At 43.2% G+C, this 7,855-nt stretch overlaps 1 protein-coding gene across 1 annotated transcript in view; it reads left to right on the top strand.

Annotated features, from left to right (window-relative positions):
• Positions 1-586: 586 nt before the first annotated feature.
• Positions 587-7,855, top strand: part of lingo3b (leucine rich repeat and Ig domain containing 3b) — a 28,570-nt gene continuing 21,301 nt past the window's right edge. Inside the window, exon 1 of the mRNA XM_019856830.1 lies at positions 587-1,287. The gene's annotated coding sequence lies outside the window, so the exon portion shown is untranslated. The remainder of the gene's footprint in view (positions 1,288-7,855) is intronic.

Here is a 7,855-nt window from a genome sequence, read left to right as displayed (position 1 = left end):
TATTGGTCAGAAACAGGGACTCAAAATCAAGTTTTTTTCCACATCAGCTTTTCCACCTCATATAGTTAGTCGTTCTTTGCAGAGGATAAAGAATACAGTATACAAATGTGAGTACTTTTACATTGTCTGTCTACATGTGTTGCTGCGCAGTTTGTGTTCAAACATCAGTTGCTTAAAGGCTAATAATTGTTGACGTAAGCATTTGCCTTAAGCAAGCAGACTGTAAGCTAAACTATGTTGTTCATAATGGTGGTATTTGGAGAGCGATGTATTCTTTTGCGATGGTACTTGGTGTAAAGCTGTTGCCCCCGCGACCCGACTCAGCGGTAGTGAATGGACGGATGAATAGAAGGATGATCTCCAGAAATGTCCCCTTTTGGGAACTTGAACGACGCCCTTTCCAGGGCCCACAAAGTTACTGATCTTTTCAAGATAAAAAAGTGCACGGATAAGCCATGTTTCCTCGACTGTGTACGTAAAATAATGTTTTCTGTGAAAAACGTCTTTCCTTCCTGTTTTCCTTTCCTTAGCCCTTCTAATCAGTTTGTTTTTTCCTCCAGACTGAATGTTGAGCGAGCCTCCCTCAACCATTCACAAGACAACTCTGTGATTTCGGAGTCAAGAAGATCCCAAGCAGCAGCAACAGCAGCAGCAGTAGAAGATAGGCAGTGACTGAACGTATGAAGGCAGGGAGGGGAGGGGGATTTGAGATAAAGAGCGAGAGAGAAAGGGAGAGAGAGGGGGAGCGATGAAAAGCATACTAAATGAGAGGGACTCTCATACTGAAGCGGGCAGAGGCAACCACCACATCCTGCATCTCCTCTGTGACGACCTCACACCTGATCTGCAGGAGGAGCTGGAGGGCACCTTGATCCATGGACATGCGCGCCCCTCAAGGACGGCACGAATTTCGCATCTACCCTCACCCCGCTGCCTCCACATCCTTGTGAATGCTGACATTTTTGCCCCTGGATTCATTCGGCGGACAAAATATCCAACCAAGAGTGAACTGGGAGGTGTGTTCGCACGATCCGGCCAGAGGGAGGGATTGAAGGAGCAGCGGGGCGAGAGACAGACAGAAGGAGGAGGTGTGAGCGGCAGGTGCCGATGCCAGACTTCCAGAGTGAGAGGGGGCGACACTGAGGGGGGGGGGGGGGGGGAACCTGAGGAACGCGACACGTGCGGTGGCATTTTGGTCGCCAAGAGAGACGGACGACAGAAAATACATTCGTTTACGCGTACAGCTGGGCAGATGAGGAGGCATCAGGGACCACCGTTCAGTCCTGGGTATGAACACACACACACACACACACACACGCACACACACACACGCACAAATGTGCATGTTTATTTTGACTGTGGTTGTGGAACTGCAAACGATCTTACTGAGTAGCACGGCCAATATTTCGACCCTCTTACGTAGCTGAATATGGTAACAAAAACACCATTTGACAAGGATCGTAAATGTGTGTGTGCATCTTCAAGGCTACCCATTTTGACAAGGCTCTCAAAAACTTTTCGGAATAAGGGCCACATCCGGAAAAATTGACGAAGAGGTGTTATTTTAATATGCTGGAGGTCAGGGGTCACTAACATGGCGCCCGCGGGCACCAGGTTGCCCCCAAAAGATCATGGGAGTAGTGGGGGGTGGGGGGGGGGTTCTAAAAATAGCTCACCAGGACATTTTGATTTCTGACGAATGTTGTAGAAGTGAATGTTTCAAATCAAATGTTGCACAGCTTCCTAAAGTAATGGTCTGAGTCATTTTTTTCATTTTTTTTTCCACAAAAGAATGAACCAGGCTCTGATTATATTATACATATGAATTATTTCATTTCGGAGATAGAATTGAATGATCTGCTTAACTAAGGATGTACTCGATTTTAGCAGAAGTGGCCAGGTTCCTGAGGAGATGTTTAAGTCTTTTTTTTTTTCTCGCTTACTTTCAGCGTAATTATATCTGTGCTGTGAAACACTTTTATTTCTCAATGACTCGTATACCCCTTTGTCATATACTGTGTGCAAAAGAAACTCCACCCATTCATGCCCTGTTGAACATGAGCCCAATCTTGACATTGCTAATGACATGAGTGGAGTTACCAGACTGCATAACTTGACTTAACGTGACTGTAGCTGAAGGCGTGCGGCCAGGCTTGCTTGTGTACTGCCGGATGCATATAGCTGTTGGCTGTAGTGCTAACCTGACGTGTGTGTGTGTAAAAGCAGTTCGGGAGTGTGTATAAAAGGATTTACTTCCATCTGAATTTACAGCATTCTGTAGGCATAAAAAGCAGGATTGAAGAGGGTTGAAACACTCAACAGTCAGAAAAATTCGGCTGACACTTTCTGTTTTCTCTTCTTTCGAATTTAGTGTTATGTACCATACTGTGCCACCATTTCGTGTCAGAAAGTGGAATTACATCCCAAAATATTCAACAAAATTGAGTTTTTAAATGACTACCGCACTCCAAAAAAAAAAAAAAAAAAAATTTGATTATGTTACCATAAAATGTTTTATAAAGCACAATATTATAGATGACCATATTCCTTATTAAAAAGAATTTGGGGTGTTTTGGGAAAGCAGGTTTGCACGTCGGTTCTTTCCACGTGAAGTCTTTCTTTATTGACAGACACTTCTACCTCTTCCCTGCATCACGGCATCCTCCTTAACCATTAAACTAAAGAACGGGTGTTAATTTCATGGCCATTTACACATGTTGAACCTGAGCAAAGTGCGACCTTGGCGTTGGCTCGTAAGCAGCAGCCACTCGATGTTTCATTGCGCACTAAATCCTGCGCATACAGGATCTGGAAATACGAAATTGCTGCCGAATAAGCAGTGCCTGGAATCATGCAATCAGCTCATTATTTCCTGTTCCTCATTAACTTGTTTGGGGTTCTCACTTTATCGTTGTGACCAGTTTTCCACCCCCCTCTGTGAAGTCAAAACATGAGCAAAAAAAAAAAAAAACGAAACAAAAAGGAGTTGCGAACCATCCCCGAGCTCACCAGCATTGATGGAATTTTGCAAGAAGGGAGACACGTGATAGGCTTTTGCTATCTTGTCTTTATAAGTTATTTCCGCGTCTTATCTCCCCTCGTGTACGCTCCTACCTTGAAAAGGAATTGTGTGACAAACGTGCACAGCCTCATCGTCCTATCTGCTGCTGAAGCCTGAATGAAATACAAGTGCGAAAAGATGAGACTCGATGTGTTCTCGTACTATCTCAGGGAAGACTGATAGTCGGGGGGGAAAGACAGAAGGGAGAATAGGGATTCAATAAAATCAGATTAGCAAATCAGTCAGGAGGAAGCTGACGTGGTACAATATAATGTCCACTCACTGGACACTTTATTTCGGTACACCTGCACAATCAGAAATCCGATAGCGGAGCCGCAGGCGGGAGACCGGAAACGCATAACATGACTCAAGTCACACTAAAGTTGATTTTAGGAGTTGGTATATGCTGCAGTTAAGTATGAAAGATTCGACTTCCTGTTGACCTGAATTACATGACTTGAAAAGTTTGGACTGGACTTGCTGTCCACAGTATCGCGGTACTTGCTTGAAATACTTACTTGACATACTTCCTTCTTTGCACATATGTGACTTAACGCCCGCCCCTGCTAGACCTGAATAAAAAAAAAAAATCGGCCTTCACAATCATATTAAAGGTCAACTTTAACAGTTTTTTTCCACTGTGTATGCCTTGCTTAACTGAAAGGTGGCGGGCAGAGATGACATTTGGTTTTGAACTCATCACTTGAATCTTCATACGTACATCTGTAGTGTTTCTCGGGCATAGCTGACTTTTTTACATTTTTTTTTAACAACCCTCACATGGCATCCATGGATTTATGCTTTGCTGTTGCTAGCTTCACATTTTTCATTTTTCCATCAGTCAACAACACCAGAGTTCACTTTCTGTAATCTTCCATTTTCCCGATTTTGCACACGGGTGAGCCACTTTGCTCCGTTTCCTCATTGAAGTGACCATTACTTGGCTGCAAGTGAGAGTTTTGATCAGGCCCCGCCGCCTAGTCGACTGCAATACGACGCTCCCGCATGAGTCCGACACTTTTTAAGCCTCGCGTTGCTGTAGGAGGTTTTCCAATTCCCATGGAAGACAGCTTTATGTGTTTTTCATCTTCTGCGCTGGCTTTCCTCGGCTTATCTGGACGCTTTTATTTTCCTTGGGACAAACAATAGAAAAGAACTCACCCAAGACTATTGTTCTCCTCAGTCATGGCCTTTGTCAGTTTTTGTCGCATGCAGCTCAGTTTTTTTTAAATCTATCCACACAGATACTTGATAAGTGAATCCTGTGACACATTGAAGTGCTCTGTACTAAGTCCGTTTGATTGGCAAGATGACAACGGATGTAGTGGTCGTAATCAAGGAGCTCCGAATCGTAGAATGTGCCTGCTGACAGCATTTGACCTTGAGGGATGCGCCAAGGCGCTTGTGATTGTCCTGCTTGGTTGCTGGACGGTGATGAGGCTCCATGTATGGACAAGGGCAAAGACACACACACCGATGATAGTAACCCCCCCACACACATACACACACATAGCACACTCACTTCTTGTTCACATGCATACAGAATGAATCACTGGAGAATACACTGCGCATGACCTTGGCGCTTGTATCAGAGGTCACCAACTAAATGGGATTTAATGATCTTTCCAGTCTCATTTGGCACAACATTTCAAGCAGGCGGCATGTGTTCTATTACCCTCGATTGTGTGCAAACACACGGCATCTTGTTTTTGGTGTTCCGGCGTCTGATGTCAAATTATGTGAAGTAAAGGGTGCATCAATAAAGAAGAATGTTTGCCCTCATTTTGAAGTGGCGGGGTAAATATTCACTTCTGTGATGCAACCTCCTCATCTGTTTTTTGTTTTTGTTTTTTGCTTTTCTTAATTTCATCCCCATTGTCACAGCAGACCGTCGTGTTTTGCTCCCTGTGCCCTTTTCATTTTGCTTACTTCAATTTACTCCCCGCTCGGAATTTTCTCTCATGTGACCCCCGGGGGTCTTGAGGCTCTCAGCCTGTCTGCCTGCCTCTCTTTCCCCTCGCTCATGGTTGTTTAGGCCCGAGAGGGAAGTTTCTTGTGGCTAGAACTTAGCCACCACGGCCACATTGTACCGGACAGCGGCTTGACCTTCAAGCTGACCTTAAAATGGTGCACTTACGTTGCAAGCAATGTCCATTTGCCAAAGCTTTTCATTCCAGTTATGCAATGCAATTTCAGACATAATGTATCGGAAATCCATTCAGAAATTCCATTAGCACTCTTTTAACACATGAAACAGAATTGTTAATTAGATGCATGCTGTTTTGGGACCCTGAGTGCCTGTCGCACATGCCTCATTCTGTTGCTATAGTGGAACGGGGAATTGGAGTCGTCTTTGATGTGACGCCGAGACTGCTGTGTCTCTCTGTGTGCTTCGGATGATTAAAAGGGAACGTAACGAGATGTAACTGTCGCATTGCCATTTGGACTCTTTTCCAAATCATTTTCACATTTTTACAAAAAAAAAAAAATCACGTGTTAATTAACTCTAACTCTTGAGTTTTTCTGCTGTGGTCTGACATGAACTGTAGCTTGTGGCGTTATACACAAACACACCATAATTTTGAAATTGTTCAAAATTGCACTGAAGTAGAAAATTGCTCATTTTGTCCATTTTTTTTAAACGCCTCACTGGGCAGCATAGCATCAGTGTTGGGGCTGGATGAGGTTGAAGTTGGCTCTGACCACTCCCACTATTGCGCAGCTCTCCCTCTCGCAGATATACTGCCTGTTAAATTACCAACATCACATCTAACCTGCCTCTGCCCCTCTGCTAAGAATTTACACTGATCATGAAAATACATCCCAAGGTCATAAGTGGTGAAACAATTTAACACACCAATAGACTGTCTCTTATTTGTAATGTTGTTTTTTTTTCCCCCTGCTACAAGTGTGACTTTTGGCCTACTTGTCCGAAATTAAACCTTGGTAAACTACTGTGATGCACTAGTAGCTATTACTACCAGTTCCCACTCGCTATGTGTCACACACTACTAGCTTCCTACTTGTATCCGACTCGTAACACGCAGGTGTCCTCCCCATGTGCAAAATCTCGGACATTAATGTAAGTCAGAAACTATTTTGGCAGTGGTACAATGGGTGTTCTGTTTATAATTTGCATTGAAAGAGTTGAACAAAAGTGAAGGTTGGATCTCTCTTTACAAGCTGTAACAGTAAAAGTCTGTGCGCGCGGGTGTGAGCTCATAATTGCCTGCTTTAAATTGAGCTCTTATGTTTAAGACTTCATTAAAAGCTGATGTAGGTCATTTTGGTGTCTTTGGTGTTAAAGCTGGTCTATTACACTTTACTCTTTCCAACATGCATATGCACTCTTGCCCCCTGCTCATACTGAATGTTAATGCGGATTAAAACAGCACCTTATGTTTGAAGAGCATCGCCACTTAATGACTTGGACATGTGATTGCGTAAAACCTTTTTTTTCTACTTTCCTGTTTAATTGCTTATGTGCGCTTGCGTGTGCACGCGGGTGTGTGGCTAATCTATCTAATGCCATCCGTACAGCCAAACCTTAGTGCAGAGGGGGAACATTATTCATTAACTCTAACCACATGACTTCTGGCCAAGAGCGCTACTGAAGCACCAACTCGTGCGTTTGTGTGCTTGGCACACATTATGGGCATCGGTGTGTGTGTACGTCAGTCCGTCAGAACGTGCGCTTGACTCACATCGGGTCAATCGGTCTCACATGCCTCAATCTTCTCCTTTTTCGCACTTTGAAGTGTGATTCTCAGTAGATGAACAGCTTCGGGCTCCATAAGGACTCTGTTAATGGATGCTGTTTTGCTATTGATTTCTCCTCTGATCCCTCTGCTTTGTTCAGATGTAAGACCCTAAAAAAAAAAAAAAAAAAGTGTTTTCCTGCAACACCGAGAGTAGGCCTTAGCTGAATGCGGTGATGGAGTGTTTGCGCCGGGCCAATTGGAGTTTAATGATTTTTTTTTCTTATCAACGTCCGCCTCTCTCTGCTGAAATTAACATGTGAGTCCATAAGAGGAATATATTGGCAATAACGGTTCCGAATGTCATTATTTTCCTTGTGGGCCACGTTGTAGTGATGGTTTTCCTGGAAAGCGTCATTATAAGTGATCACCTCAATATTGTTGCATATCGAAATATATTATTGTATTTCACACTTGAATTTAAAATTAGAATGAATGAAAAATAGTGACAACTAAATATAAATACAGCGGTGCTTTAAATAAGCTACAGTAACAGAAGTCATTGCTCACAGAGGATAAAGAATATATGCCTGTGGCTACAGTTATATTGTCCGTCTACACGTGTAGATGCGCCATCTGCTAAGTTGCTTCTTGCTGTGAAGTGAGTTGCGTTCACTGCTACCATACAAATGTTTGCTCTCAACTCAAAGCAAAAAAAAAAAGTCCTTTTGCTAAGAATGGATTCATTGGAAAAACATAGCTTCAGTATGTGCAAAAAGTAAACGAACAGCAAATTCATTGAACAAGAAACATCAAGTCGAGAATTGGGTCACCACAAAAAAAAAGGCCTTGAGTTTGACACGTGGTTTAGGAGAAAGAAATAATTGGAAATTAAAATTAATTGATGATGCAATATTTTCTGTTTTGACACTTACTTCTTCAGCCTTCTTTCCATAAACAGCTTTCATAACGCTACTATTTTTGGGTCAATGTAGAGGGCCAGATTTTCTGTAATGTCCTTTAGCAATGGCCCCTATTCCGCACAGACAGACGCGTACACACACACACACACACACACACACACACACACACACAC

This window comes from Hippocampus comes, unplaced genomic scaffold, assembly GCF_001891065.2.
Source record: "Hippocampus comes isolate QL1 unplaced genomic scaffold, H_comes_QL1_v1.1 scaffold105, whole genome shotgun sequence".
Classification (NCBI taxonomy): Eukaryota; Metazoa; Chordata; class Actinopteri; order Syngnathiformes; family Syngnathidae; genus Hippocampus; species Hippocampus comes.
The sequence above is the reverse complement of the archived record's forward strand: the minus strand, read 5'-3'. Positions and strand labels throughout refer to the sequence as shown.